This window comes from Myotis brandtii, unplaced genomic scaffold, assembly GCF_000412655.1.
Source record: "Myotis brandtii unplaced genomic scaffold, ASM41265v1 scaffold216, whole genome shotgun sequence".
NCBI lineage: Eukaryota > Metazoa > Chordata > Mammalia > Chiroptera > Vespertilionidae > Myotis > Myotis brandtii.
In genome coordinates this window covers 393,857-401,877 of record NW_005358092.1, presented here as the reverse complement: position 1 = coordinate 401,877, position 8,021 = coordinate 393,857, and the positions used below count along the sequence as shown (strand labels likewise).

Below are 8,021 nucleotides of genomic sequence, written 5' to 3'. Positions count from 1 at the left end.
CCCTTCCCCTCTCCTCTCCTCTCCTCTCCTCTCCTCTCCTCTCCTCTCATGTGAGGACACAGCAGAAAGGTGGCCCTCTGTAAGCCAGGAAGAGAGTCCTCACCAGGAACCAGTCTGCAGGGCCACCTTGACCTCGGATTTCCCAGCCCCCAGACCTGTGAGACATACACGTCTAGTGTGTGAGCCACCCAGTCTGAGGCACTTCATTAGAGCAGCCCAGCCTGACTGGAGCAGCGGCCTTGGAGAAAGACAGTCTAGATCAGGGGTCCTCAAACTTTTTAAACAGGGGGCCAGTTCACTGTCCCTCAGACCGTTGGAGGGCCGGACTATAGTTTAAAAAAAAAACTATGAACAAATTCCTATGCACACTACACATATCTTATTTTGAAGTAAAAAAAACAAAACGGGAACAAATACAAAATTTGTATTTGCATGTGGCCCTCGGGCCGTAGTTTGAGGACTCCTGTGCAAAAGCCTCTGCACACAGCTTGGGTGGGGTGGGGTCTCAGGGAATCAACAGGGTGGAGCAAACTGCTATGGCTGATCCTCAGTCCTACCCTAAGAGGACCAGCGTCTCAGTGTCCCTCGGTAATTGCTGCAAGCACCTCTGAGAGAATGCTGCCCTCGAGTTCCAACCGATGCCAGACAGTCCAGTTTCTCCCCATATGAGTCTGGGTCCCCAGAGACTCGCCCGGAACTGGAATTCAGAGCAGTCGGGAGCTTGAGACTCCCTCCCGATTGAAAAAGACAATCGCGTCCTCAGTTGCCATCCTTTCCACGTGCACCTCTGTACCTCTGCACTTTACTTCCGCAGCTCCTCTGAGTCTCAGTGTGCTTTTCTCTTTCCTTCTAGTTGTAGAATTTCCACTCAGCCAGTCTTCCTGTGGTTCTGGATGATGTCCGTTTTGTCTTTTAGTTGTATTTTTGAAGTGGTTGTGCGAGGCAGCAATTTCCGGTGTTTACCTATGCTGCCATCTTGGTTTCTCTCTCCAGCAAGTTTTTTTCTGCTTGCTGGTTTTCGATTCAGAATACAGCACAATTACATTTTTTCTTAGTGAAATTCTATACAGTAATTATCCCTGAAATGTTTTGGAATGTAAGATAACATTTGCCACTAGTTATTTATTTTTAAGTGTTTAAAAAGTAGTTTTGATTTAGTTGAATACTAAGTAAAGAAACTAAATCTGTTGTTTCTATGGAGAAAATATTAGTAATATCTTGTAAGAAGTTATACATTTATAGTTTACTAGAGCCCCAGTGCACGAAAATTGTGCACTGGTAGGGTCCCTAGTGGCTGCTGGCTGGGGCCTTGCTCCCTTTCTCTGGCCACCTGCCACCGCCACCACCACTGCTGCCCAGGGCCTCCCTCCCTTCCCCCGGCCAGCCCCACCCCCTGGACGAACTCCTGGTCATGGGGACAATTTGCATACTACATTATTATAATATAGGACAGGGGTAGGCAAACTTTTTGACTCGAGGGCCCCAATGGGTTCTTAAACTGGACCGGAGGGCCGGAACGAAAGCATGGATGGAGTGTTTGTGTGAACTAATATAAATTCAAAGTAAACATCATTACATAAAAGGGTACGGTCTTTTTTTTTTTTTTTTTTTTTTTATTCATTTCAAATGGGCCGGATCCGGCCCGCGGGCCGTAGTTTGCCCATGGCTGATATAGGATGAAGTTTTTAAATAGCTTTATTGAGAATAAATTCACATACCATACTCTTTACCTACTTAAAGTTTATTGTTCACTCCTTTTTAGTGTATTCACAGAGTTGTGCAGGCATCACCACAATCTCATTTTAGAATATTTCTGTTACCCGTAAAAGAAACCCTGTACTCATTAGCAGTCATTCCCCTTTCCCTGCTGCCCTAGGCAACCACTGATTTCTGCCTCTGGATTCACCTACTCTGGACATTTCATTTAAATGAAATCATTCAAAATGGGGTCTTTTGTGACTGGCTTCTTTCTCTTAATATGTTTTCAGGTCTCATCAATGATTTAGCCCTGAGGGGAGGGAGCCCCAAGGGCCCATGGGAGGCCTAGCTTGGGGGTCTGGGGATAGGTGGGCAAACAGCGGGTGGGAGGGGGTGCAGCGGTCCAGGATAGATAGCTTAGAGCTGTAGAGTCCTGGAATACCCAGAGGAGGAGGCGAGGTGGGAGCTAGAGCCAGGACTCTGGGCATTCATAGCCTCTATGCAAACTTGGGCAGACCCCCACCCTCTCTGAACTTACAATTTTGGGAAAAGGGTAGTGGCAGAGGGTCTCTGCCTCCTTGGGTTCCTTGGAGGCTTTTTAGGGAACACACGTCTCCAAGTCTTTGAATCCTTGGTATCTTCTGAGCTCGCAGCTGAGCATCGCTGAGCATTTCTTGGGCCCCTGTGGTTTGAGGCCTTGCTTCTAGTGCTGAGAGCCAGTCACTGCCCTGAGACAAACAGAAGACAACCTGCATCTATTTATTGCTTCCTGGGAACCAACCCTTCTCTGTGCCCCATCCTGAGCCCTGTGGATCCCTGGATTGGCAGGAGCCTGAACCAGGAGTTGTGGGAAAGCTGTGGAGAGAGTGCGGAGGCTGCAGCAGGGCTGACAGTGTTTACATAGGAGCCCCAGGGCCATCAGGCCGGGAAACTGGGGAGCAGATCAAGGTGGCTCTGTCCTTCCTCATGACTAAGAAATTGCTGGAGTGACCAGCTGCACCTGGCATCACCCCTTGAACCACAGGAGAGTGGCCCAGAGAGAAAGAAAGCCATTTGTGCCTGTGCCTCCCTCTGCACAGTCTCCCTCTGGCGGCAGACTGGCTGCCTTGTCATTGGTTCACCGGGACGCAGGCGGCACTATGGACCGTTGGATTGTAGCTGGCCAGCCCCCGGGTCACCACTCAAAGCCCTGATAACCTCGTCATTTCTAGGCTCTGAACCTGGAGCCTGGCCAGGCAGTAGGGTGACCTGCCATCCATGTTTGCTCGGGACTTTCAGTGCTAACACAGGGACAGGACCTGCAAACAGGGACAACTGGTGGCTCCACCAGGTGAGGGCCTGGGGCTCTGGTTTCCTGTGACAATACCTCTGGTTTGGAGAACCCCTGACCTCTTGATCCTGCAGGAATCTACCTCCTACCTTCTCATCTGTGGAGCAAGCCGATCAGAGTCCACCTGGTCTGGACTTTTGTTGGAGTCTGTGGGAGATGCCTTAGTCCCAAGGACTTGGGGCAAATCAGGCCACCCAAATCCTACATCCGTGGGCCAGTGGCCACTGTTCCACACTCAGAGCACTGACCCTTTCTCAGAATGTTCCAATTTCCTTCCTCTTCCCCTTTCCCTTCCCCAGCCCTGAGGCTGCCCTGCCCAGCCTCTTGTCTCTTGGCAAGAAGCCGACAGGTTGGGAGATTGTAGGCATGTCACCAAGCACGTGAGAACTCAGCGTCCCAGGAGATGCCTGTTCACTCTGCTCATCTCCCAGGCCTGGTGGGTCAAGCTCTGGGAAAAGGGTTTTCAGGGCAAGGAGGCCAGATATGATCTCCAGGGCTACTGAGTTCAGCGGGGGACAAGTGAGGGCTGCAGTCTAGCCCAGCCTGGCCTGGCCCCACTCACCGTGTCCTGGAGTGGGTTTTCTCCTTGTTGAAGAAGGGGTGCATTTGCCTGATATGCAAAAAGGCATTGTATGGCCAGAGCCTGCAACTCAGTGTGGTCTGCATCAGCACCTATGGGAGCTTGTTAGAAACACATAACCCCAGGCCCAATCCCGGACCTCTGGGATCAGAACCCGCACTCCAAAAGATCCCCAGGGATTCCTACAAGCACTTTACTGTTTAAGAAGCAAGGCCTGGGGTGGCCCTGGGGATGGCCTGGGAGTGAAAGGTGGAGTTTCTCAGCTTTCCCCCAAAACCAAGTCTGTGCCCGTCCCCCTCCCTTAAGCAGCCCTTCACTCCCACCCCTGGCCTCATAGATTTTTTCAGAGTCTGTGTGGCACTCCGGTGAAGGGAGTGACCTGGAGTCCCCAGGAGATGAGGGTTGGATTTGCCTGGCCCTCTAGCCTCCCTTTCTGGTTCAACCCTGAATGCCAGCTCTACTTCCCCAGGTCCTCATCTCAGGCCTTTCAGAGAGGTTGTTTCTGGAAGCTGCATCCTGCTCTGCTTGGAGAGTGTGCCCTGGCCTCTCTGGGAAAGCTGGGCAGCAGAGAAGCTCCAGATCAGAGCACAGTGTGAGCCCTTAGCTTCAGTCTGCAATAAAGAATGCATTGGTTTAAAAAGAAAAAAAAAGAGATAGAAACATCAATGATGAGAGAGAATCATTGATCGGCTGCCTCCTGCATGACCCACACTGGGGATCGAGCCTGCAACCCTGGGCATGTGCCCTGACCGGGAATCAAACCCGGAATGCTTCTGTCTATAGGCCGATGCTCTATCCACTGAGCCAAATGGGCTAGGGCTCTAGGCATGTTTTAAATCAGATTATATTGTGCCTTTTGTTTTGAAACTTGCTTCATTCCATCAACAGTAGGTTATGTATATTCCATGTCATTAGCCATCTTTCTAACCTTTGCATTTAGTTTTTAAAATATATATTTTATTGATTTTTTACAGAGAGGAAGGGAGAGGGATAGAGAGTTAGAAACATCAATGAGAGAGAAACATCGATCAGCTGCCTCCTGCACAGTCCCCACTGGGGATGTCCCCGCAACCAAGGTACATGCCCTTGACTGGAATCAAACCTGGGACCCCTCAGTCTGCAGGCCGACGCTCTATCCACTGAGCCAAACCGGTGAGGGCTGCATTTAGTTTTAATGTGTATATTTATTGTATTGGGTGGCATAATTTTTTAATATAATTTGCATTTACATTTTACTTTTACATTCAAGTTTTTCATTGCATTTAAATTTTTATTCTCATAACATGATTAGGTATGAGATTGACATCTTATGCAGTATGTTAGCTTTATGAACTTAAACAGTTTGTGTAATCTCTCTGAGCATGTCACATTTCTCATCTTTAAAATGAATTCACCTCACATGTTCTTTTTGTATACCATAATAAGATAAAGCATGTAAAAGAAGTTTTAAAGTTCTTACAAGGCCATATAAGTTACATGTACTTTAATGTATTTATTAAATTGATCTCACTTGTCCAGTCATTAATGATTTTCTATTTTTCCAGTGTCCAAGTATGCTAATTCAAATTTTTAAAGAAGATTTTAAGATTGTTAATAGATAATTCTCCTAAATACAGAGTGGGACAAAAGTAGGTTTACAGTTGTGAGTATGCAAAACACAGTTTATTCTTGTATTACTAGTGGCCTGGTGCACGAAATTCATGCACGGGAGGGGGGGTTGTCCCTTAGCCCAGCCTGCACCCTCTCCAATCTTGGACCCTTTGGGGGATGTCCGACTGCCGGTTTAGGCCTGATCCCAGGATGTCTGACAGGTCTGATCCCAGGATGTCCGGCAGGTCTGATCCCAGGATGTCCGGCAGGCCTGATCCCAGGATGTCCGACGGCCGGTTTAGGCTCGATCCCGCCTAACTACTCCCCTGCTGGCCTGATCACCCCCAAGGCTTTTATTAGTATAGATATTACCCTTCACAGAAAATTTCACTAACCCTGCTTTACAATAAGGGCTTGACGATTAAATCATTGGGGCCAGACACCAAGATTTCCTTTCTTTGAATAGTGGAGGGAATAATTATCTTGTCTTTAAGTTGCCCTGAACATCAAATGAGATAATGACTTAGAAAAGTATAAAAGCACCATATAAAGACAAATGTCTTTTTCATGTACTGAAAAGACAATAAAGTGGTAAAATGAAAAATACTATTTTTATTCTCCCCCTTCCTTCCTTTACAGCCTTTATTTAAACTTTGAAATTTATAAAAATTTCACTCCTACTTTCATTTCTTTACATTCAATATTATTTTGTATTAGTTTCAGGTTTTATATTACTTACAGAATAGTGGTTAGACAATCATATACTTTACAAAGTGTTCCCCGATATTTCCAGTACCCACCTGGCATCATACCATCATTACAACACTATTGACTACATTCCCTATTTAAGTGACAATAGGTTTACAGGTTCTTAACAATCTTTCTTTTGTGTTGCTCGCCCTTCCTTTTCTTTCTCACGTCTTCCCTCATTTTGTTTATATAGTATCTCAATTGGCCCTCAAAGCTCAGTGAAGGCACTGGGACACCCTTAATCCATTTTACAGACCAGGAAACTGAGGCCAATTCCAGTTGGCTGCGGAACTTGACTCAGCTCACAGGGAGCCCTCACAACTGCACTCTCCGCCTTTCCTAAGGGACAGCCGCGGGGCAAACAGAACAAACCTCATGAGGCTTCCAAGCCTCGTTCTCAAGCACCTCTTCATCATGGATGCTCCACATTCTTTCCTCTCCCCTGCCCCCCACCCCCATTCTTTACTGCCCTCCCTTCTGGGGAACTGGTGGTAGGCTTTGCACTCACCGTGCAGGCGTGCACCCCCATGGGGCGGGACAGGAACTGGGGGCAGGGTGGGCGCAGGCTTGCTCTTGGGCCAAGGTGGGAGCAGGAGTCCTGGCCTCTCAAGTGCGCAGGCCGTGGCGAGGCCCGGTTAGTGCCGGGAACTTCTTCAAACCGCTGCAGTGGGGTACCTAGCAGTGTGGCACCCCTCCACTGAGGTGGCACCGCCCCTCAACTCCCACCTCAGGGCTGCGAGTCCCTGCCCCTCCGCCCGGGCGTCCTTCCATGCCGGCAGTCATTGCCTCTTGTTTCCTGCATCTTGGGGCCACTGCAGAACCTCACTCTCCGCAGGCTAGGCAGATCCCTGCCCGCCAGCACCTTGCCCCTGCCCGAGCCCCCTCCAGTGCACCCTGCCTCCTGGCCAGCCGCTTCGCCAAAGCTGTGGCGCTTGCCCAGGAGCCGTCCCTCAGGCGGAGGCCTGTCCGCGCACCTGCAGACCCCATGGCTGGCCGCTTTGCTGAAGCTTCCTCTTCCTTCAGGCGCTCTCCTCAGACCCCTGGGAGCTTGGCTCCGCGGCCCCACCCCTCCATGGCTCCCTGCAGCCCCCGCTTTACTTGGCTCTCCCGGGCCGCCTGCCTGTCGGGATGCTGCCGGGGCGCCTTGCTGCGGGCAGCGTAGTCCTGGGGCAGGGGGTGGGGGTGTGGGGAGCAGCTCCAGTAAAGTTTAGTAAACCCCAGGTTGGCGTTGGGATTTGGCTGTGGGCCGTGGGGGAGTCTGCATGGGTGGGACGAAATCACGCTTAGACCCGGAGTGCCGCCCCGCAGCCCTGCAGCCACACCCACCCTGTGAACAGTCGTAATGTGACTGTGTACTGGACAAATTTGCATATTCCTGTTATATATGTAGATTATTTATTAACTAGAGGCCCGGTGCATGAATTCATGCACAGGTGGGTTCCCTCGTGGTGGCCTGTGGAGATCGGGCCCCAGCTTGTGCCCCCAGCCTCGCAGCCCCAGCTCGTGCTCCCAGCCCTGCAGCCCCACAGCCCTGCCTGGCACCCCACCTTGGCCTCTCCAGCATCCCGCATGCGTGGCGATCAGTTGAGGCTGGTCACCTTCTGCGGGGCGATCAGTGGGGTGATTGAGCCCCCACCTGCACTCGCCTTGGCCTGGCACCGCCCGCTGACCTGCTCAACCTACTGTTCGGAGTGTCTGCCCCCTGGTGGTCAGTGCACGTCATAGCGACTGTTTGAATGATCGAACAGTAGGAGGGACAATTAGCATATTAGCCTTTTATATATATACTAGAGGCCCAGTGCACAAAAATTTGTACACTCGGGGGAGGGGGGGTCCCTCAGCCTGGCCTGTGCCCTCTCACAGTCTGGGACCCCTCAGGGGATGGCCACCTGCTGGCTTAGGCCCGCTCCCCGGGGGATTGGGCCTAAGATGGCAATCAGACATCCCTCTGGCAGCCCGGCAGCCCTCAGGGGATGTCCACTTGCCAGCGGGGAGCAGGCCTAAACTGCAGTCGGACATCCTTAGCGCTGCTGAGGAGGCAGGAGAGGCTCCCACCACCACCGCTGTACTGGC

At 50.8% G+C, this 8,021-nt stretch overlaps 1 protein-coding gene across 4 annotated transcripts in view; it reads left to right on the top strand.

The window, feature by feature from the left end:
• CDK8 (cyclin-dependent kinase 8) overlaps positions 1-8,021 on the top strand; it is a 200,181-nt gene that overhangs the window by 39,044 nt on the left and 153,116 nt on the right. The gene's annotated exons all lie outside the window — the stretch shown is intronic.